General features: G+C 50.5%; 1 protein-coding gene and 1 long non-coding RNA gene across 10 annotated transcripts in view; one reads left to right on the forward strand and one right to left on the reverse strand.

Moving 5' to 3' along the window:
• The window catches only part of CTIF (cap binding complex dependent translation initiation factor), a 314,944-nt gene that overhangs the window by 120,374 nt on the left and 170,477 nt on the right, over window positions 1-24,093 (forward strand). The window lies entirely within an intron of this gene.
• Window positions 10,859-21,764, reverse strand: LOC145534982 (uncharacterized). The gene is made up of 3 exons (XR_014075154.1): window positions 21,579-21,764; window positions 14,003-14,274; window positions 10,859-12,014 (listed from the first exon to the last, which is right to left on the reverse strand). It is a non-coding gene; the product is annotated as an uncharacterized LOC145534982 (long non-coding RNA).

Below are 24,093 nucleotides of genomic sequence, written 5' to 3' on the forward strand. Positions count from 1 at the left end.
TTCAGTCTTTCCCAGCATCAGGGTCTTTTCCAGTGAGTGAGCTCTTCACATAAGGTGGCCAAAGTGTTGGAGTTTCAGCTTCACCATCAGTCCTTCCAATGAATATTCAGGACTGATTTCCTTTAGGATGGACCGGTTGGATCTCCTTGCAGTCCAAGGGACTCTCAAGAGTCTTCTCCAACTCCACAGTTCAAAAGCATCAATTCTTCAGCACTCAGCTTGCTTTATAGTCCAACTCTCACATCCATACATGACTACTGGAAAAACCATAGCTTTGACTAGACGGACCTTTGTTGGCCAAGTAATGTGTCTGCTTTTAAATATGCTGGCTAGGTTGGTCATAGCTTTTCTTCCAAGGAGCAAGGGTCTTTTAATTTCATGGCTGCAGTCACCATCTGCAGTGATTTTGGAGCCCAAAAAATAGTCTCTCACTGTTTCCATTGTTTCCCCATCTATTTGCCATGAAGTGATGGGACCAAATGCCATGATCTTAGTTTTCTGAATGTTGAGTTTTAAGCCAACTTTTTCACTCTCCTCTTTCACTTTCATCAAGAGGCTCTGTAGTTCTTCTTTGCTTTCTGCCATAAGGGTGGTGTCATCTGCATTTCTGAGGTTATTGATATTTGTCCCAGCAATCTTGATTCCAGCTTGTGCTTCATCCAGCCCAGCATTTCTCATGATGTACTCTGCATATAAGTTAAATAAGCAGGGTGATTATACAGCCTTGATATATTCCTTTCCTGCTTTGGAACCAGTTTGTTGTTCCATGTCCTGGAACTGTTGCTTCCTGACCTGCATACAGATTTCTCAGGAGGCAGATCAGACAGTCTGGTATTCCCATCTCTTTAAGGATTTTCCAGTTTCTTGTGATCCACACAGTCAAAGGCTTCAGCATAGTCAATTAAGCAAAAGTAGATGTTTTTCTGGAACTCTCTCGCTTTTTCGATGATCCATCGGATGTTGGCAGTTAGATCTCTGGTTACTCTGTCTTTTCTAAGACCAGCTTGAACATCTGGAAGTTCATGGCTCACATACTGCTGAAGCCTGGCTTGGAGAATTTTGAGCATTACTTTGCTAGCGTGTGAGATGAGTGCAATTGTGTGGTAGTTTGAGCATTCTTTGGCATTGCCTTTCTTTGGGATTGGAATGAAAACTGGCCTTTTCCAGTCCTGTGGCCACTGCTGAGTTTTCCAGATTTGCTGGCATATTGAGTGCAGCACTTTCACAGCGTCATCTTTCAGGACTTGAAATAGTTCAACTGGAACTCCCATCACCTCCACTAGTTTTTGTTCGTAGTGATGCTTCCTAAGGCCCACTTGACTTCACATTCCAGGATGTCTGGCTCTAGGTGAGTGATCACACCATCATGATTATCTGGGTCATAAAGATCTTTTTTGTACAGTTCTTCTGTGTACTCTTGCCACCTCTTCTTAATATCTTCTGCTTCTGTCAGGTCCATACCATTTCTGTCTTTTATTGTGCCCATCTTTGCTTGACATGTTCCCTTGGTATCTCTAATTTTCTTGAAGAGATCTCTAGTCTTTCCCATTCTATTGTTTTTCTTTATTTCTTTGCATTGATCACTGAGGAAGTCTTTCTTATCTCTCCTTGCTATTCTTTGGAACTCTGCATTCAAATGGGTATATCTTTCCTTTACTCCTTTGCCTTTTGCGTCTTTTCTTTTCTCAGCTATTTGTAAGGCCTCCTCAGACAACCATTTTGCCTTTTTGCCTTTCTTTTTCTTGGGGATGGTCTTGATCACTGCCTCCTGTATAGTGTCACAAACCTCCGTCCATAGTTCTTCAAGCACTCTATCAGATCTAATTCCTTGAATCTATTTCTCACTTCCACTGTATAATCATAAGGGATTTGATTAAGGTCATACCTGAATGGTTTAGTGGTTTTCCCTACTTTCTTCAATTTATGTCTGAATTTGGCAATAAGGAGTTCATGATCTGAGCCACAGTCAGCTCCCGGTCTTTTTTTGCTGACTGTATAGAATTTTTCCATCTTTGGCTGCAAAGAATATAATCAATCTGATTTCAGTATTGACCATCTGGTGATGTCCATGTGTAGAGTTGTCTTTTGTGTTGTTGGAAGGGGGTGTTTGCTATGACCAGTGCATTCTCTTGGCAAAATTCTGTTAGCCTTTGACCTGCTTCATTTTGTACTTCAAGGCCAAATTTGCCTGTTACTCCAGGTATCTCTTGATTTCCTACTGTTGCATTCTAGCCCCTATAGTGAAGGACATCTTTTTTGGGTGTTAGTTCTAGATGGTCTTGTAGGTCTTCATAGAACCCTTCAACTTCAGCTTCTTAAGCATTACTGATCAGGGCATAGACTTGGATTACTGTGATATTAAATGGTTTACCTTGGAAATGAACAGAGATCATTCTGTCATTTTTAATATTGCATCCAAGCACTGCATTTCAGACTCTTTTGTTGACTATGAAGGCGTCTCCATTTCTTCTGAGGGATTCTTGCCCACAGTAGTAGATATAATGGTCATCTGAGTTAAATGCACCCATTCCAGTCCTTTTTAGTTCACTGATTCCTAAAATGTCGATGTTCACTCTTGCCATCTCCTGTTTGACCACTTCCAATTTGCCTTGATTCATGGACCTAACATTCCAGGTTCCTATGCAATACTGCTCTTTACAGCATCAGACTTTACTTCCATCACCAGTCACATCCACAAGTGGGTGTTGTTTTTGCTTTGGCTCCGTCTCTTCATTCTTTCTGGAGTTATTTCTCCACTGATCTCCAGTAGCATATTGACTTATCTCCTTGTCTTTTCATACTGTTCTTGGGGTTCTCAAGGCAAGAATACTGAAGTGGTTTGCCATTCCCTTCTCTAGTGGACCACGTTTTGTCAGAACTCTCCACCATGACCCTCTGTCTTGGGTGGCGCTACATGACATGGCTCATAGTTACATTGAGTTACACAAGGCTGTGGTCCATGTGATCAATTTGATTAGTTTTCTGTGATTGTGGTTTTCAGACTGTCTGCCCTATGACAGAGAAGTATAACAGGCTTATGGAAGCTTCCTGATGGGAGAGACTGACTGAAGGGGAAACTGGGTCTTGTTCTGATGGGCGGGGCCAAGTTCAGTAAATCTTTAATCCAATGTTCTGTTGATGGGCGGGGCTGTGTTCCCTCCCTGTTGCTTGACCTGAGGCCAAACTATGGTGGAGGTAATGAAGATACTGGCGACCTCCTTCAAAAGGTCCCATGCACGCATTACCGCACTCAGTGCCCCTGACGCTGCAACAGGCCACCGCTGACCCACGCCTCTGCCAGAGACTCCTGGACACTCACAGGCAAGTCTGAATCAGTCTCTTGTGGGGTCACTGCTCCCTTCTCCTGGGTCCTCGTGCGCACAAGGTTCTGTTTGTGCCCTCCAAGAGTCTGTTACCCAGTCCTGTTAAGTTCTGGGGGCTCTGTGGTGGGGTTAATGGCGACCTCCTCCAAGAGGGCTTATGCCGTACCCAGGTCTGCTACACCCAGAGCCCCTTCCCCTGCGGCAGGCCACTGCTGACCCGTACCTCCACGAGAGACACCCAGACACAGTTCTGGCTCAGTCTCTGTGGGGTCTCTGGGTCCTGGTGTGCACAAGGTTTGTTTGAGCCCTCCGAGCGTCTCTGGTGGCTATGGGGTTTGATTCTAAACGCAATTTTGCCCCTCCTGCTGTCTCACTGGGGCTTCTCCTTTGCCCTTGGATGTGGGGTATCTTTTTTTTGGTGGGATAAATTGCTCAAAATTTAGCAACCGGAAACATTTATTCAGTTCAGTTCAGTCTCTCAGTCGTGTCCGACTCTTTGCGACCCCATGAACCGCAGCACACCAGGCCTCCCTGTCCATCACCAACTCCCTGAGTCCACCCAAACCCGTGTCCATTGAGTCAGTGATGTCATCCAGCCATCTCATAGCATATTGGGCACCTACCGACCTGGGGAGCTCATCTTTCAGTGTCCTATCTTTTTGCCTTTTCATACTGTTCATGGGGTTCTCAAGGCAAGAATACTGAAGTGGTTTGCCATTCCCTTCTCCCATGGACCACATTCTGTCAGACCTCTCCACCATGACCCGTCTGTCTTGGGTGGCCGCACACGGCATGGCTTAGTTTCATTGAGTTAGACAAGGCTGTGGTCCGTGTGATCGGATTGGCTAGTTTTCTGTGATTATGGTTTCAGTGTGTCTGCCCTCTGATGCCCTCTCGCAACACCTACCGTCTTACTTGGGTTTCTCTTACCTTGGATGTGGGGTCTCTCTTCACGGCTACTCCAGCAAAGTGCAGCCGCCTCCCTTGACCTCGGACGCGCGGTAGCTCCTCTCGGCCGCCGCCCCTGACCTCCGGCCCGGGGTAGCTCCTCTAGGCCGCCGCCCCTGACCTCGGGTTATTATCACACAGTGTTTGAGAGTCAGGAATCTGAGGGCATTTTAGCTGAGTGGTTCTGGATCAGGGCTTCTCACAAAGCGGTGCCTCAGGTGTCATTTGGGGCTGCAGTTCCCTGAAGGCTCTGCTGGGGCTGGCAGACCCACTTCCGTGGTGGCTCCCTCCCACGGCAGAGGGCAGGGGGCTTGGTTCTGCCCCGGCTGCTGGTGGAAGGCTTCATTCTCATGAGCCTCTCCATAAGCTGCTTGAGTGTCACAGCATGGCTCCTCCAAGGCAAGAGATCTGAGGGAGAAGGAAGGAGGAAGGAAGAGAGGGAGGGAGACAGACAGACAGACAGACACAGAAATATCATGGGTGAGAGAGTGGAGAGTGTCCGGCATGGTAGACCTACTCTTTTCTAACCTATTCTCAGAAGTAACATACTCACCCTGCCACCTGCTATATGTTGATGGTACAGAGCAACCCTGGTACGACATGGAAGGAACTATATACAGTGTGAATATCAGAAAGGGAGGGTCTTGGGGGCCATCCTGGGGGCCTGTAACCACACCCAGTGAATTGTACCCAGGAATCTGTGTTTGTTAAAGCATCACAGAAAATCTACAGTTTTCTCAAAATTATCCACAGGAGTTGAAAAGCTGTAGCTGATTGTGCTCACGGCCTGACCCCTCTTAGGGGTGTTTGCATTTCATACGGTCCCATTAGGACAAGTCCATCAGGCTTCCTGATCCCCAAACATACATCCCTGGTGGCAGAATCTGAGGTCCCATGAAGACACTTACGGATGATTGTTTTCTGAACTTTGCTAGTGGTCTTCAAAGCCCCTCATAGACAAGGCCGGCTGGTCCCGTTGTTTGGCCTTGGGGCCTCTGGGTCAGCTAGCCTGGCATTTGGGATAGAACAGATCTTAATTATATGCACTGGTTTAATATGTGCAGACATCTAGGGTTTCAACCACTGAATGCCAGTCACTGGGGAGAGAGCAGTCATGGTGACCTCCCCCCAAACACCTCCCACTTCCAAATACATCTCAGACACACCATGAGCCCAACTGAAGATCGCTCAATGGAGGGGAAGGCCCACCTGTAGGCCTGGGGCTCCCAGCCCACCCACAGCACTCAGGAACCTGAGCAGAGATGAGTGGGCTTCCTGGAGCCTTACACAGAAGCCAGGGTTTGAGGAGTATTAACAAAAGAGACCTATTGCCTTCCCTCCCCATCTGGAGACAGGAGGGAACAGACACAGGAGGATGGAGGGAAAAGTCTGCCCTGAAGCTCATTGCCTGCTTGCCCGCCGCTTCTCCCACCAAAAGAGGGGGCAGATGTTTGTCTGTCTTTATGTTCAGTCCATCCCCTCCGCCTCTGAGTTTCTACCATCTCTTCCCAGCAGAACTTTGACACGAACCTGGTTATGCTCTTGTTGGTATGATATCCAGGGTGTGTGTCTTTTTATTTATTTATTCATTGCAAAACAGGAGTTTTCAGTCATCCGCTGTGTTAGAATACTACAGGCCATGGCATGATATTAACCAGATGCCCAAATCTCAGAGGTTTCACACACAGGATCTTATTCCTCACTTACTGAGATTCTGTAGAGGGTCCGGCTGCTCTGTAGGGCAGCTCCTTCCCCAAGTGGGGGCCCAGAGTTCCAGCTGGATTCCATTCTGTGGCCCTACCGTCTCAGCCCACAGCACCCAGGTCACCCTGGCAGAGACGGGGAGGGAGCTGGAGAGTCATGGGCTGGGTGTGATGTGTCACTTGTACTCACAGCCCATTGGAACTAGTCACATGACCCCACCCACCGGCAAAGGGGCTGGCGGGGCTAGGAAGCAGGAGGCAGTGGGATGAATAGCCTGCTTCTGCCTCGATTTCCTTTCTCCTTCTCTTGCTTGCCTAACTCATCTTCATGGACAAGCGCTTTGCACCAGCCTTTTAGAGAAAGAGAGGCATTAGATAGAGTTGCCCAGGAGGGGCCCAGTCTAGAAGAGAGATGAGATGGTGCTCTGATGATAACGGTGCAGAGTCGGGGCTGTCAGTGTCTGAGTGAACGCTGCTCAGCCAAGGTCAGAGACACCGAAGAGGGAAGTGTGGTCCCCTCCCTGCATACTCCTCCACCTGCCTCCCCAGGGTGGTGCGGTCTCTGCAGCCTGGGACCTGGAAGCATGGCTGAGTCAGGAGCTGAGGGCCCCAGTGGCCCCCAACTTCATGCCTGTGGTAGATCTCCGGGAGCTCCAGCTTGTCTCTTGCACTGGGAGTCACACGTGGCACAGGTCACAGAGAGTGGTCCTCGATGGGAGGGCCTCGGTCAGAGCTCAGCTGCTGACACCTGGGTGCCTGTCTGCTCTCCGCTCCAGCCAAAGCCAAGGACTCTATCAGCTGGTCCTCAGATGGCCTGCCTGGCTGTAGCCGCACAGTGGGGGCGAGTCCAGGCACCCCCACTGCCGGGACTCAGGGCCCTGGAGCCACAAGAACCTGGGCAGCAGATAAGACAGTAGGTCCCAGTACCCACGTCTGCCAGGCACGGCTCTCCACTCTTAAGAGGCATTTTTAGTTGGTTAGTAAAGGCTGATGCTTTTCGTAAAGGTGATGTTGACTGTCCCCAAGGTCTGCCTCCCTGTAGTGATAGTCCAAGGGGAAGAGCAAGTGCGCTGGGCTGGGTGCCAGCCAGCAGCCAGATTTTGGCGTCCCCAAACTCAGCCGCCTCAGGTGAGCGGAGGCTAGGTTTTCCCCTGAGAGCTCAGATTCAGGAGCGGGGTGGGGGGCAGCTGGACGCTCTCAGCATGGTGACCTGGATTCTCCGGGACATCCTTCATGGCTCCAGGCGGTGTAGCCACAGGGCAGGGCGGAAGCCCTGGGCTTAGAATGGAGTCCTGGGGGGTCCTGCCTGCATTTTTGGCATCTCTGTTGATGCCAAGGGGGTTGGCCAGCCCACCCGTGTCAGCAGTGACGTGGGCGTTCCAGCCCTCATCATTTGCGGAGCTGCTCCGGTTGCGGCCCCAGGGTCAGGTGTGGCCGGAGAGAGGCACAGATGGCCGCACCACCACCCGATCCCACTAGAGGGCGCCAGCGCGCCGCCCCGGAGGCCCCGCCGGCACGTTTGCCGCGAGAGGTCCCTCATCCTCAGCAACCAAAGGTGTCTTTACTTTGTTGCCTTGTTGGTGATGCAAACGTGACACTCAGCATTGTCCTCCAAAGAACCCAGGCCCTCCAGGCTCAGGCCTCCTCCCTGGAACAAGGGAGAGAATGAGGTCGTGAATGAGGCAGCCACACGGGTGAGGGGAACACCTGTATGGTCAGAGTGTCCCTTGTCGGGCATCCCCACCCCTCCAGTCCTCAGACCCCCAGGAACACGTGGCAGCTCCCAGGAGGGCACACCCATCTATCAGCTGCACAGACAAGGAGGCTGCTCACCCACGAAGTGAGGGGTACTGGTGGTCTTCCCCACACCAGATGGCTTCATCTGTGCCTATAGGCACCTGCTCCTGCAGAGGGGGTCACAGAGGGCTGACTTCTGCCCTTAGATGAACAGGTCCTGAGTGGATCAAAAGTGTGTTAGTTGCTCCAACTCTTTGTGACCTCATGGACTGTAACCCGCCAGGCTCCTCTGTCTGTGGAATTCTCCAGGCAAGAATACCAGAGTGGATCAATGGAGCCCCATAAACTTGACTGAGTTCAGTGTGAAGGCAAGGGCATCCAACCTGAATGGGTTCTGGCCTCCCCTCTCACCCCCCTCGCCTCATCTCTGGCCCAAGACCTCAGCTCAGACACCACCCGGCTCCTTCCCCCAAGATGTGGTAACTTAACAGTTTCTCCTCAGCGTCTCCTTGGGGCCCTGCAGAAATTCTGCCTCTCTTCCGCACACACGGCCCTAGATGCTTCTGCATCTTACACAAAACCCCAGTGGAAAGACGTTGTGGTTGAATTACCTTGTGTCTTGCCCAAGGCTTTCTCAAAGAACACATTTTGATCGTTTTTTTCTTTGACTTCTCTATCAGACAAACGTTACATCTGTTGCCTTTTGTCGGTCAGTAGGAACTGCATAGCCCAGCTTATTTCCCTTTTTGCTTTCCTGTTAGGAAATTTTGAAACTAAATTCTGTGACTGTTTGCAATTAATTTCGAGCTCACCCTGACCTGGTCAGGTCCATCGCTCTGATCCTCTGGTGACTGACCTAGTTTAAAGTACTTAATGTGTAGGCCCGCTGTTGTGAGGTCAGCGTGGTGCACACAGTGGGCAGGGAACGTGGCTAAGTCAAGTGGGATTCCTGGCTTCATGGATGTGCCCAAGTACTCTCTTCACATCGGACCCAGAGAGAGGGCAGGAGAAGGGGGCAGCGAGACTTGGGGTTAAGCACTCCGTTTACCTGCTTGGCCCTGAATAGGACAGGGTAAGGACCACCCCACAACCTGCCAAAAATCTGAGAGATATGAGCTTTGAGAATGAAAATCACCTCCCTCCAGAATGATGATCAGACTTCCTGGACTCCACTGAATGCTTGCAAGAATAAAAGGGGCGGCAGACACGGGAGCAGCCTGGTTGCTCCAGCAGGTGGCGCTGTTGCAGTGTGGACTCAGGGTTGGTGGAAAGCAGGCTGCCCCACACTGGACTGAAGCTGCCCAGTTCCCAGCCCTCCAGATAGGAAGGAGTGATTTTATCATTCCCGCGAGCAATGCCAGTTCTGCGACCAAGTCTTCTGGAAACGTCTAGGATGTGCTAAGTCACAGGCATAAGGATTGTTATTAAAATGCCCTGAGATGCCAAGGAGCAAAGGCATGTGAAAACGAAGTCCCCCTTCACGACCTCATGCCTGTCCTTTTCCCCAAGTCCTGCTTCACGTCCCTTCTCACGTCCCACGGGTGACTTCATTCCCAGTGTGACTTCCCGGGTGAAGTCCCAGTCTGACTTCATTCACCGGGTCCACCAGGATCGACTGGGCCCTTTTCTGCGGACGAGGCGTTGTCTTAGTCGTGATGGACTGAATTAAATGCAGGGGCCGCTCCTTCCAGTGAACCAGGACGTGTAATTCTCCTGCTGTCCCTGTAATGAGCGTCTAGCAATGACTGCGTTGTAGTGCAAACGCTGGCCGAGTGCCTTCCAGACTCCAGGAACTGTGATGGTGCTTTCTTTTTCTTATCTTACTTTTCCTCACATATCCCTGTGGAGGCTATGCTGTTACTGATCTCCTTTTACCCTCAGTGTTGTCTCTGGTCAGATGTCCCCTTCTCAGTAAAGTTTTTTGAACACTCCATTCCATCTCCCCCATCCCTCTGCCCCCAGTTAATTTTTCTTCACAGAGCTCCTCGCACACTTGCTTTATTTCTGTGGCCCTCCTGTGTTCTCCCACTGGAATGTTCCGTTCTATGTGGGCTCCTACAGGTGCTCATTAGATATCAGGTGAATGACTAAATGAGCCCCGACTTGCTCCTGCCCCAGGGGGTCTCACTACCCCCAGCACCCCCAGAGTCCTTCATAGGGGCTCATGTGAACCTCCCCCATCTGAGCTCCGTGTCTGCATGCATCAACTCTGAATTCTCATAGCTGCCCCATAGAGTGGAGGCCCTACGTTATCATCATCTTGCAGACACGAAAACTGATCAGCTCCCTGCCCCAAATCACACGGCTTACCAATGGGGGAGTGGGATCGGAATTCAGGCAGCCCGGCGCCCCTTTGTAAGAAGTGACGGGGAGGAAGAGGTGATGGAAAACAGTTTTCTAATTCTAGGCGACTGTAGTCACGTACAGCGAGTTAGGGGTGAATGTCATTTCCTTAATAAGCAAGAACAAGAAAATGGATATCTTTTCTTTTTTTTTCTCTCTACTGCTGTAGGCACTAAAAATGGAAAGAAAGGAGGAGGGGGTGGGGAGAGGGAGAGAGGAGCCCCTACTGACACCTTTGACAGAGGAAGAGATGTTTTTACTTTTGTTTTGATCAGAAAGGTTTCCAGTGGCCTCCCCCCAAGCCCTGCTCACTCTCTGAGGGGGCAGGCTCACCTTGGAGACCCCCTCTGCTCTCTGGCCACCCCTCCCCCCACAGTGCTTCCTCCCTCAGGATAAAAATAGGCGCCCACACAATAAGGAGGAGACCAGGAATTCTTCGATCTGTGGTTTCCTATCTGAGGCCATCAGGTAGCAAGACCTGTGCGTGCTGTGAGGCCAGCCTATTTTTATTTTTTGTTGTTTGGGAGTATTTTTATAAGAAATTATTATTGGGGGGATAAAGGTTTCTGTTGGGGACTGCTTGGAAAGTTCCTGGGAAGCGGGCCACTGGCTGAGTCTGCACCAGGTTCTCACAGTCTCGGGATGGGGACAGAATGCAGAGAGGGGGGTGATTGGAAATATCAAGTGCTTTCTGGCTCCAGGGGCCCCCAGAAACATCTGCCTCCCTTACATGACAGCCTCAGTAATCTGTAACACAGTTGAGATCTTAGAGAGGGGTTGACAAACTGTGGTCCACAGACCAAGTTCAGCCCTCCAGCCTGTTTCTGCAAATAAAGTTTTATTGGCATACGGCCATGCCCATTCATTTGTTCAGTGGCTGTGGTTGTGTTTGTGTTACAAGGCAGAGTTGAGTAGTGTGATGTGGACCCCACCACCATCAAAGCCTAAAATATATCCCATCTGGCCCTTTACAGGAGAAGATTGATAACCACTAATCTAGAGTCTAAATAGAGTAAAAAGCCCTGAGAGTTAACACAGGTGACAAAATCCTGAAGTTCATTCTGTTGTCATCTGAGAGCCCTTGGGTTCCACACGCAGAGCGTCTTGGAATCCATCCAAAGTGATTCTCCTCCGGCTCCCATTTCTTCAACTGTAACCTGGGATTGTGTTCGACTTTGACTTCATTGCAAGGCTTTGCCGGGGTTCAGAATATAAACCAGGTCATGTGATGACCAAAAACCACTCTCCGGGTGTGCAGCAGTCTTACTAATTGGCCCAGTTACACCTGGAAGCGAGCACAGAACTGGGGAGCTTGACAGACAAGAAACTTGCTTGGGAACCACCCACATCCCTTCTGTGCCTCAGGGACGGGAGTTGGGGGCAGAGAATAGCGATTTGGTTGAGCTTCCCCAGCTCCTTAGAAGACAGAGGTCTCAGAGAAGCCCCGTGTGCCCGCGTAGACCTCAGGCCGCGTGCACAGCTGCCTCCCCGCCGTGTGGAGCCTTCCTTCACTCACCCCGTCCCGCGTCCCTTCAGTGGCCTGACCGCCCCCTTGGTCGCATCTCCCCACTCGTTGATGGCCCGGTCAGATTTCACCTCCTGGATGAACCAGGCCACCTCCGTCCTCAGAGACTTCGTGGGCGTTTGGAGGACTGGGTTCTCGGCCAGTTTTGAGGTTCTCTGGTTGTTTTCTGGCTCTCCCTGGGCTTGTGCTTTCTGGGGGAGACAGAACACAAACTGGGCCTTGAAGGATGGCCGGGGAGGTGGATCTTGAGAGAAGAAAGAAAAGGTGTGGCCTTAAGGGCTGCAGAACTAACTGTGGTTCAGGAGACACGGAGGCCACGGAGAACAGAGGGGTCCCGGCGTCCTGAGGGGACGTGTCCAGGAACACAGAGAGAGCAGTTGGTGCAGAGGCTTCAGGCCTTGAGACTTGACCAGGTGGAGACTCAACCGGATATTCCTTGAGCAGAGAAATACACGAATGAAGGAGGATCTAGGAAGCCAAGGGCTGAGTCCTAAGGCCCGACCCACCCTGATGCTCTCTCCCTGGGACATCTAAGGAGTTCCTAGGGTTGTATACATCTTGCCACAGTGGCCAAGGAAGGGAGTTCTGTTGCTTGATTAGGGACGGGCTAGGGTCTCCTAAAAGGAAGAGTTGCCCCTGTAGCACTTGGTTCATGCCCTGCTTTGGGCCAAACTGTATACCCAGACTCCTTTGCTCAGTGACAGACAGCTTGATCCATCAGATGGTGGGGGCGGGGCGCGTAGCAGGCCCAGGCAAGGCCAGACTGGAGATGGCTCCCTCTCTACCCCTGCCGGACCCAGGACATCTCATAGATGGCAAGAGCTGCCCTACCCTCACCCCACTCAGCTCCGGAATGACTGGGGCTTGGGAGGGGGAGGCCAGCAGGGGCACCAGGCACCCAGAGCTGAGAGCAGGCCCTCAGGTGGCCTGCGGGGCCCTGGCTCCCTGTGCTCAGAGACAGGACCACCCTCCTGCACATACCCACCCCGGTGACCCAGTGGTCTTTCCAGGAGAGGTCCCCAAGCTCAGGATGAGTGGGGGCCACCCCACGTGCAGCCCCACCCTCCGTCCACTCCTGGAGCCATGTCCAGGGCCGCTGGAATGCCCCAGCTGTCTTGGGGATGTCCCGGGGACCGGGGCCAGTCCTTGTTCAGCGAGGTTGCACCCTTTGTCCAGCGCCTCCCTGCTCTGCGTCCCTGGGAGGTGGAAGGAGCAGCTGAGGCTGGGGGGAAGAGGGAGGTGTTGGTGCGGGTGTGAAGCATCCATTATTCCTTTATTGGCCAAGGTGCCATTTCTGGTCTCGTTCTCCTTCCTGGCGGCGGAGGAGCCCGGTTATTTTCGTTCACCCCAGCTCCTCTCGCTGGGAGCAACCGCCGGCTGCAGGGAGGGCAGGGGGGGCGGGGGCGGACAGGGCTACGTGCTCTCCTGCAGGCCTTTGTGAATGGGCCCCGGCTCCCAGGCCGCCCCGACAGCAGGCGCCCCCCAGGCCGCGCTGACTCTCCCCGGCTGGCCCGCCAGCCTTTCTGGCATTGCAACGGCAAGGCGGGAGGAAGCTTTCTTCTGGCCCGAGAACAATACCAGGGTCAGCCCGGGGACCTCCCTCCTACACCCTCTTCCTTCCATTGTGAACCGCTGCTCGATCCCAGGCCGCTTGGCTCTCCAGCCGGCGGGGGAGGTGGGGGGTGGGGGGGTAGTCCCTACGGGCCCAGCGAGGTTAGCAATGTGTGTGACTCCCCCCGTTGTCTGCCTCCACTTCCCAGGCTGGCCGGGGTTCTGGAAGCAGCAGATGGACAGACAGACCAAGCATGTGTGCGTGGCTGTTGGGTGCCTGAGCTTACAAGGGGCTGCCAGCAGGGTGAGGCCGCTGGCCGCATGGCACCGTGCCCTGTCCCCTGCCCCCATGGAATCACAGCATGTCAGGGCTGGAAAAGGCCTGCCCAGACCTTCTGCCCATCACACCCCGTTACACAGACAAGGAAACTTAGACCCAGAAAGGTAAAGCTTGTCCCGAACGTCCTGTTGCCCTGCCTAAAAATCTTTCGTTGATTCCCGCCTATAGGAAAACCAGACTTTGCTTTGTCCCCAGCGCCTGCTGGCCTCCCAGCCTTCCTCCTATGACTTCCCCCCTGTGCTCCAGCCTTGTGCCCAGTTTGTGGGCTGTGTACGGCAGCCCTGGTCCTCTGCCTTAAATGTCCTTCTCGCTGCATTCACCTACCTGCCACATACCTATTCTTCAAAGACGAGTTGAAGATCACCTTCTCTATACGGCCCTCTCCATAACCCATTTCCTTTTTGCTTCTCCTGGGCTCCTCGGACACTTAATATATCCCTGGAGAAGGACTGCCCTCCACATTTCTGGGGTGCCCATGTGTCTGCCCGCACGCCACACTCCAAATCCTGAGGGCTGAAAACATCTTACTCACCTTTGGAACCCGCAGGACCCTGGTTCTCACAGTGTGGTCCTCAAACCAGCAGCTTGCAGAGATGCAGGTTTGATCCCTGGGTCGGGAAGATCCCCTGGAGGAGGAAATAGCAGCCTACTCCAGTATTCTTGCCTGGGGAATCTCAAGGACAGAGGAACCTGGTGGGCTACAGTCCATGGGGTCGCAGAGAGTCGGACACGGCTGAGTGACTGAGCCTGCAGCATTTGTTCTTTACCATTATTTCGCTCAGATGGAGGACAGAGAATCTTGCCCTAGGTGACAACCAAGGGTGTGGATTAGTAAAGGGTTCAGGGACTCTGAGGCCTGCTCCCCGCACACCCCAGGAGGGTGACCTGTTGGCCCCCGCAGCCCAGGGGGAACCCCTGCGGATGAGAGTTCCCGGGGGCTCGTCACCTTGCCATCAAAGGTGGACACCTCAGCGGAGCCCCCAGTGATGCGGCACCTTTGCAGCTGATCGGAGCCACTGCCTGGGGTGCAGGTGTGGGGGCAGCCTTTGTTTGGAGAGGGCGGGGAAGCTCTGGACTAACTCCTCTGTTCCATCTCTTTGAATCACAGAGCCGTGAGGGTAGGGGATTTGTCACCCACACCGTGCTGGACAGCGGCTGAGGGTGAAGGGGGCTGTTCCCTGAGCTCGGAGCCCCGTGGGCCGCCAGCAGTGACCCTAAGGCGTAGTTAGTGGCAAGAGGAAGCTGCCCTGGGGATAAAGCAACAAACACTGACTTCTATCTACAAAGGGAATGATCAAAAGTTGATGCTAAATAGGCTATAAATAATAGCTGTAATGTCGTTGCAGGCCTAGTAAACAGCCTGTGGAAGAGCCAAACACTGAGCTCTGTCCAGAAAACAGTTCTGGCCTTTCGCTCCGAGGTTCAGTCTCGTGACTTTGGGCACGGAGGGCTAACGAGGACGGAGCCCTGCAGGGCCCAATGAGCGTGTCACGCCTCCGAGCCCCGCCGTCCCACCTCCTCTGCGCTAGGGGAGGAGGGTGGACCCAGCCCTGAACCCCTCTGTGACCCACTCTTGCTTCTAGAGGAAAGACCCCATCGGGTTACTAAAGCATGACATGGGTTCTTGTGAGCATCCTCACTTTTCCTCATGGTACCCACCCCGCTGGAGGATTCAGGAAGAAGTGCCAGGCCCCTGGTCCCACCGCGGGGCCATAGGCACCTGTGTTCCCTTCCCCTTCCTCCTCACCCCCAGGCTCCTCCCACTCCCCAGAGTTGATAAGCCTTGAGTTTCTTCGTTACTGATGGAGAGTTTAACTTAGCATCTTGCTGCTTGGAGTGTGTTTGGGCCCCAGAGGACTGTCAGGCAGAGCGGGGATCCTGGGAGAGGGACATGGGGCCTTGTGCTCCTCCGGGCCGGCTGCGGGATGCTGAGGGCTCCGGGCTCCAGTGGTCCCTCAGGGCTGTCAGCTCACATGTTCTGTGTTGAGTGGCCGCGTTGGCACGGACATAGCCCTGCATCCCATGCGAGGTGCTGCAGTCTCAGGCGGGGTGCAGGCCAGAGGCGCCAAGGGCCCAACCCGGCTCACCCCCTGCCTCCGTGGCTCAGCATCCTCATCTCCAGAGTGAGCGTGTCAGAGCCTGGGGTTTCGATAGCTGTTCCTACCTTGTGCATCCTGTGGCTAGGATTAACTTACAGCTCCCTCAGACCTGTCGGTATAATGCGATGCCATTGGTGCGGGTGGGATTCAGAAAGGGTAGACTGGAGAGACGTCATGCCTTCCTGGGGAGGTGAGCCCCCAAGAATTAGATCCATCTACCCCGTCATTCCAAAAGTAGTACATGTCGTTGTTCACACAAATTAAATCATTGAATAGCATTTTTAAAAATGTGTGTGTGTGCTTAGTCACTCAGTCGTGTCTGACTCATTGCGACCCCATGGACTGTAGCCTGCCAGGCTCCTCTGTCCATAGGGATTCTCCAGGCAAGATTATTGGAGTGAGTTGACATGCCCTCCTCCAGGGGATCTTCCCAACCCACGGATAGAACCCAGGTCTCCAGCTTTGCAGGTAGATTCTTTACTGTCTGAGCCACCAGGGAATACTGAAGATTAAATAATCAGTTCAGTTCAGTTGATCAGTCGTATCCGACTCTTTGCGACCCCATGAATTGCAGCACGCCAGGCCTCTCTGTCCATCACCAACTCCTGGAGTCTACCCAAACCCATGTCCATTGAGTCGGTGATGCCATCCAACCATCTCATCCTCTGTCGTCCCCTTCTCCTCCTGCCCCCAATCCTTCCCAGCATTAGGGTCTTTTCCAATGAGTCAACCCTTCGCATGAGGTGGCCAAAGTATTGGAGTTTCAGCTTCAACATCAGACCTTCCAATGAACACCCAGGATTGATCTCTTTTAGGATGGATTGATTGGATCTCCTTGCAGTCCAAGGGACTCTCAAGAGTCTTCTCCAACACCACAGTTCAAAAGCATCAATTCTGCGGCGCTCAGCTTTCTTCACCGTCCAGCTCTCACATCCATACATGACCACTGGAAAAACCATAGCCTTGACTAGACGGACTTTTGTTGGCAAAGTAATGTCTCTGCTTTTAAATATGCTATCTAGGTTGGCCATAACCTTCCTTCCAAGGAGTTAAGCGTCTTTTAATTTCATGACTGCAGTCACCATCAGCAGTGATTCTGGAGCCCCCAAAAATAAAGTCTGACACTGTTTCCACTGTTTCCCCATCTATTTGCCATGAAGTGATGGGACCAGATGCCATGATCTTAGTTTTCTGAACGTTGAGCTTTAAGCCAACTTTTTCACTCTCCTCTTTCACCTTCATCAAGAGGCTCTTTAGTTCTTCTTCACTCTCTGCCATAAGGGTGGTGTCATCCGCATATCTGAGGTTATTGATATTTCTCCCAGCAATCTTGATTCCAGCTTGTGTTTCTTCCAGCCCAGCGTTTCTCATGATGTACTCTGCATATAAGTTAAATAAGCAAGGTGACAATATACAGCCTTGATGTACTCCTTTTTCTATTTGGAACCAGTCTGTTGTTCCATGTCCAGTTCTAACTGTTGCTTCCTGACCTGCATACAGGTTTCTCAAGAGACAGGTCAGGCAGTCTGGTATTCCCATCTCTTTCAGAATTTTCCACAGTTTATTGTGATCCACACAGTCAAAGGCTTTGGCATAGTCAATAAAGCAGAAATAGATGTTTTTCTGGAACGCTCTTGCTTTTTCGATGATCAGCGGATATTGGCAATTTGATCTCTGATTCCTCTGCCTTTTCAATAGTAATAATTAAATAATCCAACCCCAAATAATACTAACGGAGAAGGCAGTGGCACCCTACTCCAGTACTCTTGCCTGGAGAATCCCGTGGATGGAGGAGCCTGATGGGCTATAGTCCATGGGGTCTCAAAGAGTCTGACACGACTGAGTGACTTCAGTTTCACTTTTCACTTTCATGCATTGGAGAAGGACATGGCAACCCACTCCAGTGTTCTTGCCTGGAGAACCCCAGGGACGGAGGAGCCTGGTGGGCTGCCATCTATGGGGTCGCACAGAGTTGGACACGACTGACGCAACTTAGCAGCAGCAGCAAATAATACTAAAAAATAATAAACACTAAATAATCCTAAAAGATCTATAACAGAAAATAACCAAGTGCATGCCTCATTCTTCTAAAATTACCAGTTCCATCAAAGCAACTACTTTTGTTCGCCCACTGTTTTTCTGGTGTGCCACCACATTTCTAGCTATATGTAAAATATATATGTCTCTTATCTTGTATACTGTTCCTCTACTGCTCTTCTTGGTTTGGTCTGGTCGCTAAGCCGTGTCTGACTCTGTGATCCCATGGACTGCAGCCTGCCAGGCTCATCTGTCCATGGGATTTCCTTGGCAACAATACGGGAGAGGGTTGCCATTTCCTTCTCTAATACTGTTCTTCTTAGTGTTTTTTTTAAAATGTTAGCTGTTTTCTCCTGACCTGTCTTTTTAAAATATTTTTTTTTGTTTATGTTTTTGGCTGTTCTGTCTGGGTCTTGACTGCAGTGTGAGGGATATTTGATTTTCACTGCAGCGTGTGGGGTCTAGTTCCCGGACCAGGGACGGAACCTGGGCCCACTGCTCTGGGAGCACAGAGTCTTAGCCACTGGATCACCAGGGAAGTCCCCTGCACTTCTTAACTGTATTGAATTTAGACATCATCTGCTGACTTCCTATTATAGTAATTGTGAGTTTTGTTCTCTATACCCCTATCGTATCACTCTAGTTACATCAAATTTTACTTACATTTTTTAGTGAGATTATTACTTCATTTTTGAATCCTCTTTTAAGTTTCTTTTTATTTTGAAAAACCTTCAGAAGACCAGAAAAGTTACAAAAATAAAATATAAAGAATTTCTGTATACTCTTCACCAAATATTTCAGTGTTAACGTTTTTACCAGGTTTGCTTTATCAGTCTTGCTAAATAATTTTCTTATTTTTCTCTTGATTGTTTGAAGAATAAATTGTGGACAGGTACCACTTTATTCGTAAAAATACCTGTGTGTTTTCCTAAAAACAGAGTCATTCTGTTATATAACTACAGTTTCACAATCAAAGTCAGGAGATTAATATTGATGGGATACTACCATATAATTCTCAGACGTCATTTGTATTTTGCCAGTTGTCCCACTGATGTCCTTTATAACTAAAGAAAAAGTTTGAGGTTTTTCTTTTTCTGGTTTAGAATTCAGTACAAGGTCACACTCTGCTTTAAACTGTAATGTTTCTTTAGCCTCCTTGATCTGCCTTTGTCTTTTATGACCTTGACATTTTTGAAAGAGAACAGGCCAGTTATTTCGTAGAGTGTCCATCAGTTTGTGTCTGTCTGATGTTTCCTAACAATTCAGTCATGCACCACATCCTCAGTGCCTCATACCAGGAGGCATGAGATGTTGCCTTGGTGATGTAACACTGATCGCCTTTTCAGGTGGTAGCTTGTAGGCCTCACCATCACAAAGGCACTATGTTTCCCTTTGTAATTAATAAGTATCTTCCAGAGAGATAGTTGAGACTATACGATTGTGCTGTTTCTGATAATATTTTTACCCACCAGTTTTAGCATCCATTGATGATCCTTGCTGAAATATCATCTGGATGGTTGGCAAATGGTAACTTTCCTAACTTCATCTTCCTGTTTTTGTTGGCTTTCTACTGTAAGTGAAGTGAGGCTTCCCCTGTGGCTCAGACAGTAAAGAATCTGCCTGTAATGCAGGAGACCCGTGTTCAATCCCTGGGTGGGAAAGATCCCCTGGAGAAGGGAATGGCAACCCACTCCAGTATTCTTGCTTGGAGAATTCCATGGACAAAGGAGCCTGGCGGGCTACAGTTTACTTTGTACATTTTAGTTGACTTTCTACTATAACGAAGATAGCTTCTTTCTTCTCTACTTATTCATATGTGTATGTATGCATACTCAGTCATGTCTCTGACTCTTTGTGACCCCATGGACTCCTCAATCTAGTTACATGAAATTTTACTTAAATGAGATTATTACTTTATTTTTGAATCCTATTTTATGTTTGTTTTTATTTTGGAAAACCTTCAGAATAACAGAAAAGTTGCAAAAATAAAATACAAAGAATTTCTATATACTCTTCACTGAATATTTCAGAGCGTTAACATTTTACCAGGTTTGCTTTATCAGTCTTGCTACATAATTTTCTTATTTTTTTTCTTGATGGTTTGAAGAATAAGTTGTGGACATGTGCCACTTTATTCCTAAATATACCTCAACGTGTAGCCCGCCAGGTTCCTCTGTCCATGAGATTTCTGAGTCAAGAATACTAGAGTGGGTTGCCGTTTCCTCCTCCAGGGTATCTTCCCGACCCAGGGATCAAACTCGGGTCTCTTATATCTCCTGCAGTGGCAGGTAGATTCTTTACCAACTGCACCATCTGGGAAGCCCCATTTATTTATATATCTTAGCTTATGGATTTTTATGTTACTCTAGGATTATAATCCACTACTATTATTTATTTTGATGCTCTGTCTCAGATTTGGCAAGTGGGAGCCCCTTCAGAATCATGTCTGGGTATTTCTGAAATGTTCTTATTATTCTTTGAATACTTCCGGACTTGCCGGCACAAAAAGTTGCTCCAGGCTTTCTAGGTACTTTCTCTGCCCAGCTCTGGAATCCATAGTTATCCGCAGAGCCTGGTACTTTTTCACGGACGTTTTTTAGAAACCGAGAGCCAGGTGCTAAGTTCGCTCATTGCTACTGGATCTCCTTGTCTTCTGAGTCATTTTTCTGTCCCATTTTCTGAGAGCATCTGTCCCCAGGTCAGAGATTCTCTTATTCAGCTTCTCCAGGAAATAAAATCTTTTGCCTGAGAGCAGGGACTGAAGGCTAGTTGCCTGGCCGTCTAGGGGTGCAGAAGGACACCTGGGGATCCTATATTCAGAGTTCCGCTATTTCCTCCCAGCACCTGAACCCTGCCCTTTGTGGTCCCTGATACCTCCAAGCCCTGAGCTCCCTGAAGGAGAAGACTCAATACATTTTTTATCAATATCCCTCTCTGCTAAGTCACCTGCATTTACTTTCTGTCCTCCTGAAGTTTGTTGAAATCTCTTTCCTGGTTCTCTGTGCTTTTGTGGGTTTATCACCTTTTTTATTAATGAGAGAGGGGGAGTTGAAGTAAGTGCATGTCTCAGTCCATCCTGTCGAGTCACAAGTCTGATTGGGTTGGATTTGGATCATCAGGCAAAGAGGGGGAGCGTTGCTGTCAGAGGTGCTGATCTTAAGGTGCTTGTCAGGGGCACGGTGGGTGGCAAATGTGGGCGCAGACATCTGTATCTGGGAGGAGAGGGGTGAAGTGCCCTGGCCTCTGAATCCTGGCAGGAGGATCGGCAGGCAGCTGACGCCCTGGACGTGTTGTCACCGAGATTCAGGCAGCAGGATATACCTGAATGCCCATAAAGAGGTTCTTTTCTTTCATCTCATTCAAAGAACTCCAGGAGGGGAGACCCACAAACACACACACACACAAAGTAGCTTATACACACGCACACTAGCTTATACACGCACACTAGCTTATACACACACAATACTAGTTTTTACACACTCACTAGCTTCTACATACACCCACACACGCTAGCTTATACACACACACACACATGCGCACACACACACATGCACACACACACTAGCTATACATACATACTACCTTATATATAAAGACACACTAGCTTACACACTCCAGTGTTCTTGCCTGGAGAATCCCAGGGACGGGGGAGCCTGGTGGGCTGCCATCTATGGGGTCGCACAGAGTCGGACATGACTGAAGCGACTTAGCAGCAGCAGCAGCAGCTTACACACACACACACACTAGCTTATACACACATACTAGTTTGTACACACACTAGCTTATACACACACACATACTAGTTTATACACGCACACAGGCTTATACACACACGCACACACTAGCTTACACATACACACACTAGCTTATATATACACACACACTAGCTTATACACACACACTAGATTACACACACACACACACACACACAAGCTGTCTGAGGGGCCAGGGAAACTCTGCTTGGATTCAGACCTTAGAGAGATGCTCACTCCCACGTGAGTACCAGGAGGCCCCAGGGCAAGTGCAGTCTGGGACCAACCAGGGATAAGCAGCTCAGGACCCCAGCCACATCCTGCGGGCTTTGCACTTGACCCTTCCCGTGGGAAAGACTTCTCCCCAGCAGGTGTCCAGGGTCCTTGGGAGCAGGACCAGAGCCACACCTGGGACAGGGCCAGGCACGTGGTCAGAGCTCGGTAGGTCACAATACCATAGAATAGTTGCTTGGATGCCGAGGCAGACGTGGGAGTCCGCTGTGTGCAAAGAGGGGGCGACGTGGCCTCTCACAGTCACCCTGAGAACCTGCTGGTCATTGCTGGCCTCTCTTGTGTGGAGCTGCGGGGTCTCTCCTCTTTGAAACGGGACTGCCTCCGCACCCGATGGTAGACTGGCTCTTGAGGGACTCGTGAAAGTCCAAGCTGTTCCCACATTTGGCCGATTGGCATTTCAACAATCCACGCTTTCTGCAGTTCCTGAAAACCATGTGTGTACAACTTCTGGTCGCTTTAATCTCCTTGCCTGGGAGTTCCTGCTCATTTCTGAAAATGTTGAAATAAGCAAGGATGCCCTGAAGGACAGGCAGGGCAGGTTTTCCGGCATCTTTGCACCCAAGTGATAAAGGACAGCACCCTGAAGAGCCACCTGGGCTGGCGGAAGCCTGGCCCACGGGCACCTCTGCCAGCGGCTCCTCATGTGAAGTGTCAGAGCCCCGAAGGGCAGGCGCTCTGGTTGCACCCTTTCACGTGGAAATGCTCCATTTCCAGCTGATCACTGGCAGGATTCGTCCTATTGACAGGCTGGGACCTCAGGCTGTGACGTGCAGGATAAAACTGGGGCTGGTGGGGCGGAAAAGGTCAGATAAAGGAAAGCTTTGTCCTATCCAAAGGAAGATGGGACACTGAGGATGGGCATTTGGACCAGCTGGAGATAACCCGGGGACACCTGGCTGCCCTGCCCTAGTGCCGGTGTGAGAGTTGGTGGTGGGCTGTGGGGCGAGACTTGAAATCTCTCCCTGAACCTCGACCTTGGAGACCACCTGGTCAGCACTCTAAACCACGAGGAGAGGGTTCTCAACCCATCGTGCTCAACTAGGAAACCAGGCCCCCGTGGGCACACAGATCTGGATCCATAGGCCACTGCTCTTCCTGCACACACTGCAGCTGCATTTCTGAGAGATTCTAATGATGGGTCCTTGTATCAGGCTCACAGGACAGCTGTTTAATAACTGCTTCGAGAATTTCCCTAGGGATCAGCATCAATAGGTGTCTCTGAAAAGGCTTCATCACTGAAGTGTCTGCACGTGAAGCATTCTGTAGAGAGGAAATTAGAAAAAAGAAGAAAGGAATAGAAATCACAATCAGAGCTGCCTCTCCACCCCTGCCCCCCATGCATGAACCAGAAAGGCAAGGCTGCGAAAGCTGCTTACGGTGACCTTGACCCCAAGCCAGGCGCTCCCCGTGGCCTCCCTCCTCAGCTCTGCCAGGTCTGAGGTGCAGAGAGACGGAGGGTCGTGCAGAGGGACAGGGCTGTACAGAGGGATACAGTGCACGTCGGGGACCTTGGTCAACACCATGGAGAAGTGTTTCTAACGTGTCTTCTGGACATCCCACCCCAGCAGCAGCATTGTGTCCTCTTACTGTCTCTGTTTTATGCAATCGGGTAGGCCTATAAGGCCTTTTTCAGCCCAGAAAGATGGCTTTTCAGAAAGCGCACAAGGACCAGCCACTAGCCACCATGGCCACTTTGTGCAAATTAGAGAGCTGTGTTCCTTCCTCTGCGCACGCAACAGCCTCTGCCTGAAATGATCAAAAATGCCTCACATCGATGAAACCGAGAGGATCGTCCCCCTGAGTTGTACGAAGCTCGTATAAGCAGCAGCTGTTCCTTGTTTTAAGCAAATTTCACACCCAGAAGCCTGAGTTGAATACCCTGGCCACTAATTCATTTCATAGAAAGCCAGACTTTGAGTTTAGAACATTTCCAGCTAAAGGCAACCTCCCTTGGAAAGAACTATCTAACAGTGGAGAAAGCGAGGTGACCCATTCTGTTTCCTCGGGAGGAAGGAGTTCTAGTCATCGAGTGTTCTGGAATGTTACAGTGTTAGTCCTGAAAGGAGCCTTCCGGTTGTCTAGTCCAGCTCCTTTCATTTTGCAGTTGGGAAGATTGAGGCCAAGAAAATATCCCTGATCTGAGCACAGGGCTGTGCTCCCTACCCCTCCCCGCCAGGACAGAGGTGATGAGCTGAAGTCTAGAGGCTGTTGTGGGTCAAGGGTCCCCATACTTGGGAGAGTGAGTCCTGCCAACCAGGAGGGACTGGATGCAGAAGTGATTGGCAGAGAGGAAAAGCTGTTGCCAGGTCCCTCAGTTCTTCTGAGCCCTGAGCAGGATGCTCGTGGAATGCCTTGACTATCTGCTGAACGATGGTCATCCACTCACCACAGAGATTCTACTCCTGGGAATGTTAGTGAGATCTGATCATGCATGTCATTAG

This window comes from Giraffa tippelskirchi, chromosome 14 (assembly GCF_054371585.1).
Source record: "Giraffa tippelskirchi isolate mGirTip1 chromosome 14, T2T-mGirTip1v1.2.pri, whole genome shotgun sequence".
Lineage (NCBI taxonomy): Eukaryota > Metazoa > Chordata > Mammalia > Artiodactyla > Giraffidae > Giraffa > Giraffa tippelskirchi.